Below are 16,925 nucleotides of genomic sequence, written 5' to 3'. Positions count from 1 at the left end.
AACTGCTATCAATTTTTTAACATATTTAAAAAATACATGTCAGTTAGGAAGTATCATTTGTATTTGTTCAAATAACAAAACTAAGAAACTGGAGAAGAAGTAGAATAGAGCCATGAAAACATTGGTTTTGGGTCTGAACAAAAAATGTTTCACTAATATGATAACATTAACTTATATAAATCTGTTTTTTTAGTTTACAAAGGTGATCTCATTTACTTTACCTTATTTCATGAACATTGTCTATGAGGTTCATGGATAATCATTTATTTTTCTTATTCAAGGTGAGGAAACTGAGGCTCAGTGATCTGCCCAAGTTGCAAAATAGTAAGTAATAATTTTTTTTTAATCTATAGTATGTTCATTATTCCTTTGCCTACAAGATAGCAGACAGAAGACCTGATCTAAAAGTAAAACACTGCTATTATTCCTAAGGTACTTTTGATACTCTAAAGAACAATTTGTATAAAATAGTCCATTATTTTAAAAATCTCCCACTTATTTACTAGTGAGAATATTTAGTTACCAACTATAGTTTGTAATGTAAAATAGTTATTTCAATGTTCTTGATAAGAAAAGAATAATCAATCATGTTATAAAATCAAGTTTGAATTTAATTTTGAAGCCTTACAATGGGAGCAAAATGGTAGCTCAAAGAGAATTAACAGTGAACTAGAAACTTAAAATTCACAGTCTGACTCACTATTTCGCAGTCTGGCATTCATCATATGCCTCAGTTTCTACTCTAAAATGACAAGGTTGAGACTAAATGATCTCAAGCTTTAAAATTCTCTGATTCCATGCACATATGGCACTATATTTTAGAGCACATATGCCTCCTGAATAGTGAAATAAAGTCAATAAGCACACATAAATTGCATGGTGATTAAATTTAGCTTATTAGCCTTACATATGAAAAACTTGCCTAATGAATCAAACTTGAAGGATCCATCAGTGTGTTGCCCTTTGACAGAGAAGAAGAACTGTGAAACTGCTGATTTTATCCTAGTGATTCTTATTCTATCGGTCACACACAGAAGAAAGAGGGGGTCAGTAACTTTCTCATTAATACATATCAGCTTGTAAAAGAAAAAAAAAGAGTTTCTTTTGACATTTCAACGAACCATAATAGTTTTAATGAATATTACTGCTAAAGAACTCACGCAAATTAGCATTTCCTCATATGCCTTAGCTTGAAAGAAATTAAATTTGGTCTAAATGAATTAAACCATTGGACCTAAGAGACATCTGATCATTTCTACCTCTCAATTATTTTACTTTTGGTCAGTTTTTCTTGGAAACAATTATTTGCTTTGAAACAATGCTGTTGTGTTTGGATCTATTTCTATACTGTACTTATGCAGCTCAAGAAGTTGTAGATTGTGGATTCCAAGTTCAGTACCTGCTATGAAACACTATATGTTAATGGGGATAATTTCAGAATCAGATTTATCCTGAAGGTTGATAATCCATACCACTACTACTAAGTGTTGCAGTTCTTTTAGGTATGATGAACAGTGTTTAAATTACAAGGGAACCCAGGAGTCAGTGGGAAAAAAAGAATTTGTGGGAGTTGTCCAAAGATTATTTGCTACAAAGCAATTCTTGTTTAACTATCAATAACCAGCTTAAAATTGAGGCAAAAGTGAAATCTTATAGTTCATATGGGTATGTTGTAAAACATATGCTCTTCATATGTTGTGACATCATATGCACAACAGGACAGTTATTAAAACAAATATCAGTGTTCAGGATTATGGTGAACATTTGGTTACACTGGACAACTGTTGCCAACCAAATGAGGAAACATATGCAAAAGAAGATGATGTAAACCACTGTTTCTCACTCTTGCTGGTGTTGACATTTGGGGCCAGGTAATCTGTTGTAAGGAGATCACCTGTGCAATGTGGGATGTTTAGTGGCATCCCTGACCCCTATCCATTAGATGACAGTAGCACCATCATGCCCAAGTTGTAGAAACAAAAAATGTCTCTAGACATTGCCATATGTCCCAAGAAGGGCAAATTCTCTCCCCAGGTGGAAACCACTGGCATAAACAAAGATTTCAGAGAACTAAGATACTCACCATAAGAGAAAGCTTCTTGCATCTTATATTTCAATAAGCCAGTGAGGGATCACTAGTCTGACACTGGTGGTGTCACTAACATGACTAAGAAAAAGTGTATTGGAATGTACTGGTGTATTTGTACCTGTTGTTGCTTGTCTTAAGCCCTAACATTATAAATGAGAGTGGTGGTTTTATTTATTTTGAATTTGCCTTTGTTTTGACACCATCCATAAAAAAGCATTGTGGAAAGATTTAGAATTTCAGACCAGTAACTCTCACTTGCATGCCTAACAGATTGGTGCAATATATAAGGTAGAGTGGTTCATTGCACACTTAAGGAAGCATAATGTATACAGGAGGGGGAGTGGGTGGCGGGCATGTCACATTGTTACTCTAAGGATAAATAGTACAAATCCTTTCTCTCCAGAGTGCTCCAACAGAAAAAATAAATGTTTAGACAAAACGGAAAGGAATAGCTGTCAACTATTGAGTTTAGTAAGCGTTTTGCAATGTATTAAACTCTCCCATACATTTATCAAACCCTATTTCCCTCTACCCTAGAACTGAATGTTAGAGGGCAGGTATTTTCAGAAATCTACACCTACATAACACAAACAAAGAAAACAAAGAGAAGGGGTAGCTTATCAATTTTATGGATGGAGAATCGTTTACAGTAGGGTACCTGGGAATAAACACTCTGTCTAGCCTTTTTTCACATTTTGATAAAGATCAGATTCTCACATAATTGATCTAAAAGAAAGAGTACAAAATGGAATATGTTAAGTTCGCAGATGACGCTAAGCTTATCTGAGTAGTTACAAGCTGATGAAGATAAGCTGTGGAAAGAACTCACAAGGATTTCAGAGACACTTCAGAAAGAGACTATAAACCTCTGTTACTGCAGTTATTGAGTGGTATGTTTAAGAGGAAATCTAAATTATTCTTATGAAATAATGGATGCTAAACTATCAGTCTTCACTCTAAAGAAAAGCTAGAAGTGACTTTTTAAAACTGAAATTATGGGACCAATGATTTCCAAAGATAGAAAACATTAAAAATATTTTTTTCCGACAGATGAATGGATAAAGAAGATGTGGCACATATATACAATGGAATATTACTCAGTCATAAAAAGAAATGAAATTGAGTTATTTTTAGTGAGGTCGATGGACCTAGGGTCTGTCATACAGAGTGAAGTAAGTCAGAAAGAGAAAAACAAATACCGTATGCTAACATATATATGGAATCTAAAAAAAAAAAAAAGAAAATGGTTATGAAGAACCTAGGGGCAGGACAGGAATAAAGATGCAGACGTAGAGAATGGACTTGAGGACATGGGGAGGGGGAAGGGTAAGCTGGGACGAAGTGAGAGAGTGGCGTGGACATATATACACTACCAAATGTAAAATAGATAGCTAGTGGGAAGCAGCCACATAGCACAGGGAGATCAGCTCGGTGCTTTGTGACCACCTAGAGGAGTGGGATGGGGGGTGGGAGGGAGATGCAAGAGGGAGGAGATATGGGGATGTATGTATACATATAGCTGATTCACTTTGTTATAAAGCAGAAACTAACACACCATTGTAAAGCAATTACACTCCAAAAAAGAAGTTAAGTGTATATATATTTTTTATATATATATATTTTTAGTAGGATAAAATATGGGTAGTAATTCACATAGCACAGGGAGATCAGCTCGGTGCTTTGTGACCACCTAGAGGAGTGGGATGGGGGGAGGGAGGGAGATGCAAGAGGGAGGAGATATGGGGATGTATGTATACATATAGCTGATTCACTTTGTTATAAAGCAGAAACTAAGACACCATTGTAAAGCAATTACACTCCAAAAAAGAAGTTAAATGTATATATATTTTTTATATATATATATTTTTTAGTAGGATAAAATATAGGTAGTAATAACAATACAAAAATAACAAAGGCAATATTCTCCTAACATCCAGATAAATTATGGTAAATCTAAACATATAAGCTTGTTTTGTTATAACTGCCCCTTCAACAAAGATATAGTGAATGGTAAAATGGTTTTGCATCAAGCAATAAATATGATCAGTAAATTTAAGCCTCACTTATGTAAGAATAAACTACAAGTAAGAATTCTTTCCATCTGCACAGAGGATATATTCATCATTTATAAAGTCATGGAAAATGTGATTAAGATAGACATGGACTTTTTCAACAAAACCTAGAATAAAATAACTGGCAGATACCAATTATGCTTGGGAAGGTAACAAAGAATAAAAACATCAAGTCTTACAGCTAACACTTCAGTGAACCTGGAAAAAGTCCTAATATAATGCATATCAAGACTTTACTTATACATTTACTTGTGTGACTGTTTGTTTCAGTGTCAACATATAAGTTATATTTGGACTAGCCATAAACATATTGAATTTTTTATCAGAGAGGACAATTATGCCTTCCCACATATCAAACATGAGATATTCATAAAAACAAGTGAGGTAATCGATATAATAGACATTATAAATTATAAAAGTAATGCAAATAGGAGCTAACTTGTGAATATTTATGGCTCAGACCTTGATTGTGGCCATGGTAGATTGTTCAATGGCCACAAATTCTTCCTCTCCTTATGTCTGCATTCTTTAGGAGTCACCACCTGCACTGACTCTGAGCTTAGGCTTATGACTTGCTTTGACTGATGAGATAAGAGCAAACATAGAGCAAGCAGAGATTTGAAAAGTGTTTTTTGTTGAGGCCTGCCCTTTCTTGTTTTGTTTGGAATTCTTCCACTACCATGAGAAGAAGACTGAGAAAGCCTGTCAAAAGAAGATATGTGACCTCATATCTCCATGACACCAGCCAACATCTAACCACTACAAGACATGTGAGTGAGGCTGTTCAAGATATTTCAGACCTAATGAATGACCACAGACACATTAGTAGGTCCAGTAGAGATCAGCCAACTTGGCTAAAATCAGAATCGTCCAATTCACCCACAGAATCATGAGCTGAATAGGTGGTTTTTTTAAGCTAGTAAGTTTTGGGGTGTTTTGTTTTATAGAAGAAGCTTTTTTTTTTTTTTTTTTTTTTAACTTTTTGCTACCTAGAAGTTATATACTTTTACATTTGATCCCAACCCTTTGAATTTTACCTCATGGAGTCACACTTTCACAAGATCAAGCCCCACAGAGCTTTGAGGAGGAACAAGTGAGATGACAGACATGAGAGTGTACTGCAGATTGTAAAAAGTAATTCAGGGAACAAGATGGAATAGATTCAATTTTCTCTACCCCTCCACTCTGAATACAACTATATGCTCTAGAAAAATATTTTACAGCAAATAAAAAAAAGACTGAATGGTGGAAATAAGAAGTTGGACTGTCAAGGAACCTCAAAACTTGAAGTATGACACCATAGAAAATTTCTTGGATTTTCTTTTTATCTATCATATGTCTTAGACTGGGCACTGGAGAGTGCTGTGATCTGGAACTGCCTATAGGCATAGGAAGAAAACAAAAACAAAATGAAACAAACAAAAAAGAACAAGTAAAGCCTGATTTCTCTGGGCAAAGGATTAGCAAAGGGAAGACTAGCTACCCTGCCCCAGAGGCTCCAGCAAAGATAACATAGAATACCCACTGGCACTGGATGGTTAGAGAATAGGTCAGAGGAAGCACTCTCCATATCATGAGTCTAGTGTCCCCCACCCAATGGCTCATGGAAATACCATCCATCCCCAAAGTGATTCCTGAAAGAAGTCAGTGGGAATGCAAAATAGAACTAGAAAAACAAAGCAGACCAGATTAGCATTGCAAGAGATCAGAAAATTAAAATTCTCCTTGGAATATAACCCAGAAAAGTAGGCCATAACCTACATGCTAAACTTAAACAGAGACTTCCTACTAGAATAAAAGATTTAAATAATATCAAGAGTCTCCTAACATAACATGTAAAATGTCCAAAATACACCCAAAAATGACTCATTATACCAAGACCAGGTAACGCATGGCTTTAATGAGAAAAGACTATCAGATAATATATTGCTAATATTGAGATGAATCAGATGTTGTAACTATTTGACAGAAACTTTAACACAGCCATCATAACATAGCTTCAATAAGTGATTAAAAATTCCCAACACAAGTGAAAAAATACAAAATATGGGCATTATTATTTGCTAATATCTGTTATATAACTTATTCAAAAGAATATATATTCCAAGTAGGAATTATAGAACTGAAAGATACACTAACCAAAATAGAAAACTCACTGGATAGACTCAGTAGTAAAATGGAGTTGAAAGAAGACAGACCAAGAAACTTAGAACAATGGAATTTACTCAATCTGAACAGCAGAGAGAAAAACAGAAAATCCCTCCTCTCCCTTCCTGCAAAACAGAGAGACAGAACAGAGCCTTAGGAAACTGATACAATAACAAAAGATCTAAGATTCATATTATTCAAGTCCCAGAAAAAGAGGAGAAAGAACTGGGGGCTGAAAAGTTATTCAAGTAAATAGTGGCTAAAAATTACCCACATTTGGTGGGATATATAAGCCTGCAGATTCAAAAGCTGAGCAAATCTAAATAAGATAAACATGAAGGAATCCGTCCAAGACACATCATAATTAAACATCTGAAATGATATAAACAATTTACGTTTATTGTAAAGATAATAAAAGGTTTTACAAGCAACCAAGGGGATACCAAATCAAGTGACAGCTGATTTCTCATCTGAAACTATGGAGACTAGAAGCAATTCACATAATATTTTTCTATTCAAGAAGAAAAGAACTGTCAGATGTGAATTGTATACCTGGAAAACCATCTATCAAGAATAAATGGAGGGCTTCCCTGGTGGCGCAGTGGTTGAGAATCTGCCTGCCAATGCAGGGGACACGGGTTCGAGCCCTGGTCTGGGAAGATCCCACATGCCGCGGAGCGGCTAGGCCCGTGAGCCACAACTACTGAGCCTGCGCATCTGGAGCCTGTGCTCCACAATGGGAGAGGCCACAACAGTGAGAGGCCCGCGTACTGAAAAAAAAAAAAAAAAAAAAAAAAAAAGAATAAATGGAAAATAAAGACATTTTCAATGGAAAATGAAGGCATTCTCAGAGTGAAAAAAAAAAACTAAGAAAATATGTTGCAAATAAACCTTTAAAGCATATCTATAGGAAGCTCTTTGGCATAAAACAAATGATAACAGAAGAAGGCATAAACTTCAGAAAGAAAATAATAATGGAATGGTAATAATAATAGAATAATAGTAGAATAGAGTAGTAAAATAATAATAGAAGGGCATATAATAGACTTATCCTGATGAATCTCTTAGATCATATTCGTTGGTGGAAATAAAAAAAAAATATCTGTTTTGTTAAAGTATGGAGAGGAAATACTTGGAACAACTAGATAGATAGATAGATAGATAGATTTTTTTTAATTGGGAGAGTAAAAGACCTAAATGGAAGTAAGTTTTAAATACTCCACTGGAAGTAGTTAAAGGATGACACCAGTAGACTATAATAATTCACATTTGTATGAATCTCTTAGATCATATTCGTTGGTGGAAATAAAAAAAATAATATCTGTTTTGTTAAAGTATGGAGAGGAAATACTTGGCACAACTAGATAGATAGATAGATAGATAGATTTTTTTTTAATTGGGAGAGTAAAAGACCTAAATGGAAGTAAGTTTTAAATACTCCACTGGAAGTAGTTAAAGGATGACACCAGTAGACTATAATAATTCACATTTGCATATTGTAATACCCAGAGCAACCACAAAAAAGTATTCAAAGCAATAGGCTCAAAAATGCTATAAATAAATCAAGATGGAATCCTAAATATATGTTCAAATAACACACTTAAAGGAAAGAAATGGAAACAGAAGGAAAGAAAAACAGAAGAAACAAAGAAAGCAAATCACGAGCTGTCAGTGATGCAAATATAACAAAATATAATCTGGAATGCAATTGTATGGGACAGAACATGAATGTGGACTACTGCCTTTGGAACTCATAGACCAGATATCTGAATTTGCCTTTACTATGCTTAAAAATGGCTCTATGATTTAAATATTTTTTGGTGACTATATAAGGTGTTATTCATTTTGGAAAGAACTCTCCCTCATTTAGCCAAGGGTAAGAGATTCTTGATGGAAAACTCCATTAAAAAATTAAATTTTCTTCCAAGTATATGGAAACAGTTGATGGCTTTCAAATTTCAGGGTGTATGTGTATGTGTGTGTGTGTGTGTGTGTGTGTGTATATATATATATCTCACTGCATACCTTAGTGATTTCAAGTTCAGTCCTGTAGTGTAAGGTACACAAGAAAATGTAATGAAAACAGTAAATGGAGATTAAAACAACGAAATTTCATTTTTCACCCAGTGAATAGGTATGCATTTAAAAGCTTGATAATACCTGTGTCTATGGGGGTTTGAGGATATAGATACGCTCTTCCACTGCTAATGAAAATGTCACTTAATATAGGGAAATTTAGTAATATCTATTAAAATGCAAACAAGCAGGTCCTGTGACCCAACATTGCCACTCACTGCTCATCTATCCTAGAATAACAAATAATTACAATGCTCAGTGATATACATTACAAAACTGTTTATAAAAACAAACATTTTGAAACAACCTAAATGTTCATGAATAAGGTGATGACTAAATAAATAATGATATATCTGTACTAAAGGATAAGATATATTTCAAAAGCGATAAAGACCTATACACACTCACATGGGAAAGTATTGGAGTGAATAAAGCAAAGTGAAGGACAAAAAATTTATATTTTTAAACACATCAAAAATACTATATTTCTTAACAGATATACATAGATAATTGCATAGAGAATAAGGTCTGGAATGCTACACCTCAAACTGAGATGGTTGGCAATTTTAAAGATGGGAAAAAGAACCAAAATTCAGGATGGTAGCCAATGAAAGTTTTTTGCCTTGTCTGTAATATTTTATTTATTCAAGGAGAAAGTATTAATGTAAAACAAACATTTTTAAAATGTGTTCAAACACAACACAAATAGTTTTTAAATGTGTTCAGACACCATAAAGGCTTTAAAAACTACAGACTATTACTAAGGTCTAAAATATGTGCTTTGAATATTTTAAAATCTCTTTCTTTGTTTTCAGTACACAAATGTCTTGACAGCAGACTGCCAGGAGGCTGCAAGCAGGAACTAGGTCATTTTCAGGAAGGCCATGCCATGCCTGTAGGGTTTTCTAGGACACAATTTATAAGGCCAACTCAGAAAAGTAGTATCAGTGAACTGTAAGTCTTTGCATGAAGAATCTGTTTGGAAGAAGATAAGACAGAAAATAGGGCATTGAGTCAAAGGTCAAAAGAGCAGATTAAATGAAACTTAAGAATGAGTGAAAGTGACAGGTTGCCAGAGAGATGGAACCGTATCTTGTACAGAGAGACTGAGGCAGAGATGCATACCAGAGCCCTTCAAGGGTGACTTACAAATATACCATCATGGATAGCAAATGATGTGGCAGCCTCCCAGCAAACAAATTATATAAATTAATTGTGGTCACTAGTCCTGGCTTTTACAGTTTTCTCTGGAAACTATTAGGATTTTTATTCCAATCTTAATGTTCTGAAATTTCAGATATATACAAATATATTTGGAACCAATTGCCTTGGAGGTTTTTTGGGTTTTTTTTTTTTTTTTTTTTTTACTTTGTTTTGTTTGATTTGCTTTGCTTGTTTTTGTAAATCCTGCCCAACACTGAGTGTGCCCTTTTTTATCTCATATTTTCTTTACTTAGAATAGAATTTCCTTTTTTTATCTCTTTAATTATTGCCTACTCTGTAGTAGATATTATTCTTTTGAAGCTCCATTTAGATGTTTTTTTTTTAATCACCTGAACCTATTTTCTAAGTCTCTTAACTTTTTCATGATTTATCTCCCCCTTTATTTTCCAGCTTTCTATGTCATTCTGCAGCCATGCCCATTTTGCACATTAGCTTATCTATCTCTACAATTTTATTTTTTTATTTTGATGACTCTAGTTAGTTCTTTGTTATATCCACCTAGTCTAACAATTGAATAAAATATAGTATCACTCTTAAAACATTATATTTAATTTTTCAAAATCTTGTTCTCTTGCTTTTGTTTCCATATGTGTAAGTTTATGCCAGTGTTGTTTGCTCTTCCTCTTCAGTGGTGTAAACTTTCTGCAAGTGTTGAGAAGGAATTGTGTATTCATCTTAGTAGTTGAGAATTCCTATTAGGCTATCTCTTTTATTCTTTGCACAACTAACCAGCTCCAGCCATGGCCTTAACTTCTGCCATTTATTAGCGATAATGGGTATGGCATAGAACTAGACCCTGACCGAACAGCTGGTTATCTGTAATGCTCCTCATTCCTCTCAGTCATTTATTGCCAAATAACCAGGTACTGCCCTGAATCTCTGATGTAAACTCACTTATTCACTGCTCTTTCCTGGAAACAAATACATAGGTCTTAGCTGCCTATTCCAAGAGGCATTTAACAGAGGTTGAACTATCACATTGTTTCAATGATCCAGGAAATTGCTTCTGGAACTTCTTCTACTTTTCTATACAGTAGCAGTATCCCTTTTAAATAAGTGATACCTCTTGATCTTTGTAGCTACAATTTCCCTTTTCAATTTCTATCTGCCAATGATTGCTCACAGCTTCTATCTACCAATGATTGCTCAAAATTCCCTTGTTCCAGCTATCTTTTTAGGGGAGTGACTTTTAAGAATGGGGTGCTGTGAACTTGCCACATATTCGTATTTTGCCACCTTGAAATGAAAATCTACCATCTAATCTTTATTGATGTCTACAGATCAAAAGCTAGGGCATCAGGGATCTTAGCTTCTAACAGCGAAGGCCTTTATAGGGGCTTTGTTAAAAGAACTTAAAATGATGCATTTGTATGTATTAAAATTTCAAATAAACGTAACCTTTGACTCAGTAGTTTAAATTCTAAGTATTTGACCAGTATTGTTAATGATACCATTAAGTCAAGATGCTTAGTTAAGGACATTTACTGCAGAATTTTTTGAAATTACAAAACACTGAAAGCCATCTGGATGTCCTTCAAAACAGCTGACTACATTTTCGTCTACTTATACTGTGGTATATTATGCAGCTATTATGAAGAATGAAGAAAACATGCATGCACTGATTCCAGGTCTGGCAATGATTCGCCTTTAAATGAAAATATCAAGTTATTGAGAAGTCCAGGAGAGACTGAATAAGGAAACAGACAATGGCCAGACCAGATAGATAGGTAGATAGATACATGTCTGATCCACAACAAATAATCCAGGAAATCAACTCATTATCTAGCTATATATAGCCAACCTATTTATAAGTCAGCCTTATAGGTAGTCAGACTGATATCTCTAGTTACCAGTTCAGGAAGCCAAACAATAACCTTTGTAACAGTTGGCCCCACATGGCCAGGATTTGATTAATAACTGACAGCTTCCCTAATTTTTGTCCCACTTCCAACTTAGGACAAACCAGAGAACCCCAAATATGCACCACCCCTAACCAATCACATAGGATGTCCCAATATTAATTAGCTTGCCTACCTACAGCTCCCCCATGCCAACCATCTCCAATCAGGGCATACCTGAAGCCTTCCATTTTCTCCATTAGAAAGCTCTCCCATTCCCCTGCCTGCCTTTGAGTGCCCAAACAAATGATGGTGGCTGACTCCCTCGCTGTAGCAAATTCTGTGTAAATATTCCCTGTTCATTCTCATTTGATTGGTCTTCATTTATTCCTACATATATAAAGTACAATGTTATTTGTAAACATAAAGTATATGGTACATAAACAAGTGTACATGTTTAAATCAACAAAAAAAAAGATACATGTGATTTTGTTAAGGACAGGGGATAGCACGTGTTAGTTTTGTAATTCAAAGTACTACAATAGATAACATTCATTAACCCACTCATTTATGCACATAACTTATTTCATACAACAAATTATTCTAATAGTCATATTTAATATGATTTTAAACGATCTTTATAAATATATTTATTTTACTGAGTACTCCTTGTGGCTATTTTAGGAGACACCTGACAGTCACTCTTCTTTGTGAATGAGAATTCAAAACTAGAGAGTCCTTAAAATGACTTGAAAATAATTTATGTTTGAACCACAGATATTTAGCTTAGTGTGAAATTTTTTTAATGCTTTCCTTCTATTCTTTTCAATATTCACCCCATGTTTTATTCTCAAGTTAGACTCAGGCACTCTAAAATGTACTCGAGTTTTATCTTAGGTATTACTATATCCAAAGGAACAAAGAATATTCTTTATCAGTCCCTTCCTGCTGGACTTCCTAATGCATTTGATTCCCAACTATTAACCCAGGAGACCTATTTTCACAATCACTTTGTGCTTCTTAAGACCCTACAGGTTTACTAGTGTATAGACATTCTTATAAAGATTATTACTTTTTTTTGGTACCAAACAGTGTTTTCCAATATACTCTTGGCTTGTGGCTAAAAGATGAATAGAAGTTCAACCAGTCAAACCACTGGGGATCTCAACTGTTCTCTGGAAACACTATTTGCTTGGGGGAGAACCACCCTGGGAAAGTGAACTTCTAACAGTATCTTGTAGCCTTTTGTTAGGAAAGTAGAAAAAGACCCATCATTTAGTCAACCATCAAGACTTAAACTGCCTCAAAATATTTTTTCAACAGCTCTTGACAAATGAAAATGTGTAATTATAGCAAAATAACTGCCATCAATTAAGATAGATTTTGGGTCTTGGTGAAATGTTTAAGGAAACTCATAAATTAATCTACTTTCCCAAACCTTTCACTGTCTACATGGGTAATAGAACCCATGTGTTGATAGAATTAAAAAGAGGAAATTGTTTTGTTTTAACTTTTTCTTTCCTCTTAAGGGCCTTCTAAATTGTAAATTGCAAGTTTTATAAGTGAAAGAAAGCCAGTTTATAGGTCTTATTTCTGGTGTATCCGTGGGGAGGAAGGCGATCTCCGCGTCTTACTCTTCCGCCATCTTCAAGGTCCCCCCTAGAATCAGCTACTTAAGTTTTTAAAATCATTTTAGGTAGAAAAATCATCAATTCATAAATAACTTTTTGTATGTACTCAACATTCTACTTGTCTCTATAGAATTTTTTTAAAAATGCAAGGTTCCATCTCCTACAAGAACTTGGGGAACTCACTTGTAAATGATGTATTTTAATCTTACTCAGGTCACTTACATCAATTATATTAGTAACTATGAATAAAAGTTACAAAATGGCTAATCAAACAGCAAAGGCCAAATGGACAAGAAAATGTACCAGGGCTTTGAATTATATATCAAACAGTTTTTCATAATAAACATATAGTTATTCTTTAAAATTTTGTATTGCCTATTACAATGTATACTGGGTAAAATTGTGAGTGAAGGCAAAAGCAGTGACTACATGCCAAGTGAAGTATATATAGAAAGATACAGATATAGATATTTAGGTATAAATATATCCCATTATTGAGAAAATATGATTTCTAATCGTATTAATTATTTATCCCTTTCAATTTTCTTCAGTATACCATTACTCAAAATTTCACTTGTTTTTGCCAGAAAAGACAAAAGATTAGTTGTCTGTGGCCATGGAATTCTGATAGCCATTTATCCATTTGTCAAAAAATCCATGATTAAAAGAAATACATAAAATGTCACCATAACTTTTTGCAGTGACTGTGTTGGATTCAAATAACCAGAAATGCATATTTTAGGAGCATAACTTTTTTAGGACAGATTGTTTGGATTGACTACCATTTATGAAGGTGGTGGGGAGAGAAAAAGTACTTGTTTGAAATGAAAGTGTTGCATGGATTCTGAGTTTATCTGGTGTTGATTCCATTCCAACTTAATCTACACATTCTTATGTCATTTATTGCCATGGTAACTGGATACTCATTTTAAAAATCACATCAAAATGTGAGTGGGAAAAGATTCGATATTTAAGTGGATATAAACTCTTAACATGATGTGAAACATTTTAATGATAAATGAATATTTAAGCAAAACCATATCTGATATAATAAAACGAATAGGTTTAAATTAGTGATTGGTAGTTTGTCCCCATATTCATGGAATATAAACATTACTGTAGCTTTCTTCATATAACATTAATTATTTTGTGCTGATTTTTTAAAGTAATATATGCCATTGATAGAAACAGCTTGGAACCTTACCCAGAGAAAGGTCCATAAGGTATTGTTCTGGGTTTCTATCATGCCTTATAGGGAGATGTTCACAATGTCTAGAGCCCCTGATGTCCTGAAAATTAAGGAGGAGTATGTCCTCAAATTCCTTGCAGCAGGAACCCACTTAGGTGGCACCAACCTTGACTTCCAAATGGAACAGTACATCTATAGAAAGTTAAGTAATGTCATCTACATCATAAATCTAAAGAAAACCTGGAGCAGTTTCTGCTAACAGCTTTCACACTTATTGCCATTGAAAACCTGACTGATGTCAGTGTCATGTGGTCCAGGAATTATCCCAGTAAACTGTGCTGAAGTTTGCTGATGGCCCTGGGGCCACTGCTGTTGCTAGCCACTTCACTCTGGGAAACTTCACTAATTAGATCCAGGCAGTCTCTGGGAGCTGTAACTGCCAGGGATGACCACCACCCTCTCACAGAGGTGTCTTGGTTAGCCTACTACTATCACTGTGTGAAACAGTTTCTTGTCTGTGCCATGTGGACATTGCCATCCAGTACAACAACAAGGGAGCTCACTCAGCAGGTCTAATGTGGTGGATGCTGGCCCCAAAGTTCTGCACATGCATAGCACTAATTCCTTGTGAACACCCATGGGAGGTCATGCCCAATCTCTGTTTCTATAGAAATTCTGATGAGATTGAAAAGGAAGAGCAGGTTCCTGCTGAAAATGTCACTACCAAGGAGGAATTTCAGGGGGAATGGACTGCTTCAGCTCCTGAGATTACTGCTACTCAACCCAGAGGTGCAGACTGGTCTGAAAGTGTGCAGGTCCCCCAGTGCCAATCCAGCAGTTCACTACTGAAGACTAAGAGTGCTTAGCTTGCTGCTGAAGACTGGTCTGCAGCTCCCACTGCTCAAGCCACTCAGTGTCTTAAGCTGTACTTCCACAGACGCCTAAACAGAAAATGGAAATAAGGTCTATGGAAAATAATATTTCTTTAAAAAAAAACAAAAAACAAACTTGGAACATACAGAATACATAAGGAAAAAAAGTACCCATATTTCCCATATGCAAGGATAACATTTGCCATTATTTTGAGGTGTTTAATTTTAGCTTTAATAAGTAGACTAATTTATTCATTTGTATTTACTTATTATATGTGAAGAGCCTTCTGAAGGAATGACAAAGAAGTGGGATGAAAGCATGGTTGAGTAAAAAGAATAAAATAAAAGAAGATCTATATTTATTTCTATTTCTTTATTTCTAGCAGGGTGTATCAGAAGAACCATTGACTGCAGCTAACATATGCCTAACTAATAGTGCTTTTTATATTACAAATTAATTTTTTCCATATCAAGGATACTCTGGAGTCAGTAAAGTATTCATTCAACTACTCAATGATATTATTATCAAGGACGTTAGAATACTACCACTCCAATATCCTTAGTGTGCTTACTTCTCACCTCATGCTGCCAAGGTGGCAGCTGAAGCCCCTCACTGCTTGTCTAATTCAAGGACAGATAAAAATAGAAAGGACTCTGCCCACCAGAGCAACACCCAGCTCTACCCACCACCAGTCCCTCCGATCAGGAAACTTGCACAAGCCACTTAGATAGCCTCATCCACGAAGGTGGAGACAGCAGAAGCAAGAACTACAGTCCTGTAGCCTGTGGAACAAAAACCACATTCACAGAAAGATAAACAAGACAAAAAGGCAGAGAGCTATGTACCAGATGAAGGAACAAGATAAAACCCCAGAAAAACAACTAATTGAAGTGGACATAGGCAACCTTCCAGGAAAAGAATTCAGAATAATGATAGTGAAGATGATCCAGGACCTCGGAAAAAGAATGGAGGCAAAAGTCGAGAAGATGCATGAAATGCTTAACAAAGACCTAGAAGAATTAAAGAACAAACACCTAGAAGAATTAAAGAACAAACAGAGATGAACAATACATAACTGAAATGAAAACTACACTAGAAGGAATCAATAGCAGAATAACTGAGACAGAAGTACAGATAAGTAACTTGGAAGACAGAATGGGGGAATTCACTGCTGTGGAACAGAATAAAGAAAAAAGAATGAAAAGAAATGAAGATAGCCTAAGAGACCTCTGGGACAACATTAAATGCAACAACATGCTCATTATAGGGGTCCCAGAAGGAGAAGAGAGAGAGAGAAAGGCCTCAAGAAAATATTTGAACAGATTATAGTTGAAAACTTCCCTAACAGGGGAAAGGAAATAGCTACCCAAGTCCAGGAAGCACAGAGAGCCGCAGGCAGGATAAACCCAAGGAGAAACATGCCAAAACACATAGTAATCAAACTGACAAAAAATAAAGAAAAATTGTTGAAAGTCACAAGGGAAAAATGAAAAATAGCATACAAGGAACTCCCATAAGGTTAACAGCTGATTTCTCAGCAGAAACTCTACAAGCCAGAAGGGAGTGACACGATATACTTAAAGTGATGAAAGGGAAGAACGTACAACCAAGATTACTATACCCGGCAAGGATCTCATTCAGATTCGATGGAGAAACCAAAAGCTTTACTGACAAGCAAAAGCTAAGAGAATTCAGCACCACCAAACCAGCTCTACAACAAATGCTAAAGGAACTTCTCTAAGTGGGAAACACAAGAGAAGAAAAGGACCTACAAAAACAAACCCA

General features: G+C 35.1%; 1 pseudogene; it reads left to right on the top strand.

The window, feature by feature from the left end:
* The first annotated feature begins 14,346 nt into the window (after positions 1-14,346).
* LOC112401000 (40S ribosomal protein SA-like) lies at positions 14,347-15,133 on the top strand (annotated as a pseudogene).
* Positions 15,134-16,925: the final 1,792 nt, after the last annotated feature.

This window comes from Neophocaena asiaeorientalis, unplaced genomic scaffold (genome assembly GCF_003031525.2).
Source record: "Neophocaena asiaeorientalis asiaeorientalis breed wild unplaced genomic scaffold, Neophocaena_asiaeorientalis_V1.1 scaffold130, whole genome shotgun sequence".
Classification (NCBI taxonomy): Eukaryota; Metazoa; Chordata; class Mammalia; order Artiodactyla; family Phocoenidae; genus Neophocaena; species Neophocaena asiaeorientalis.
Note: the sequence above shows the minus strand (reverse complement) of the source record. Positions and strands in the feature narration are given on the sequence as shown.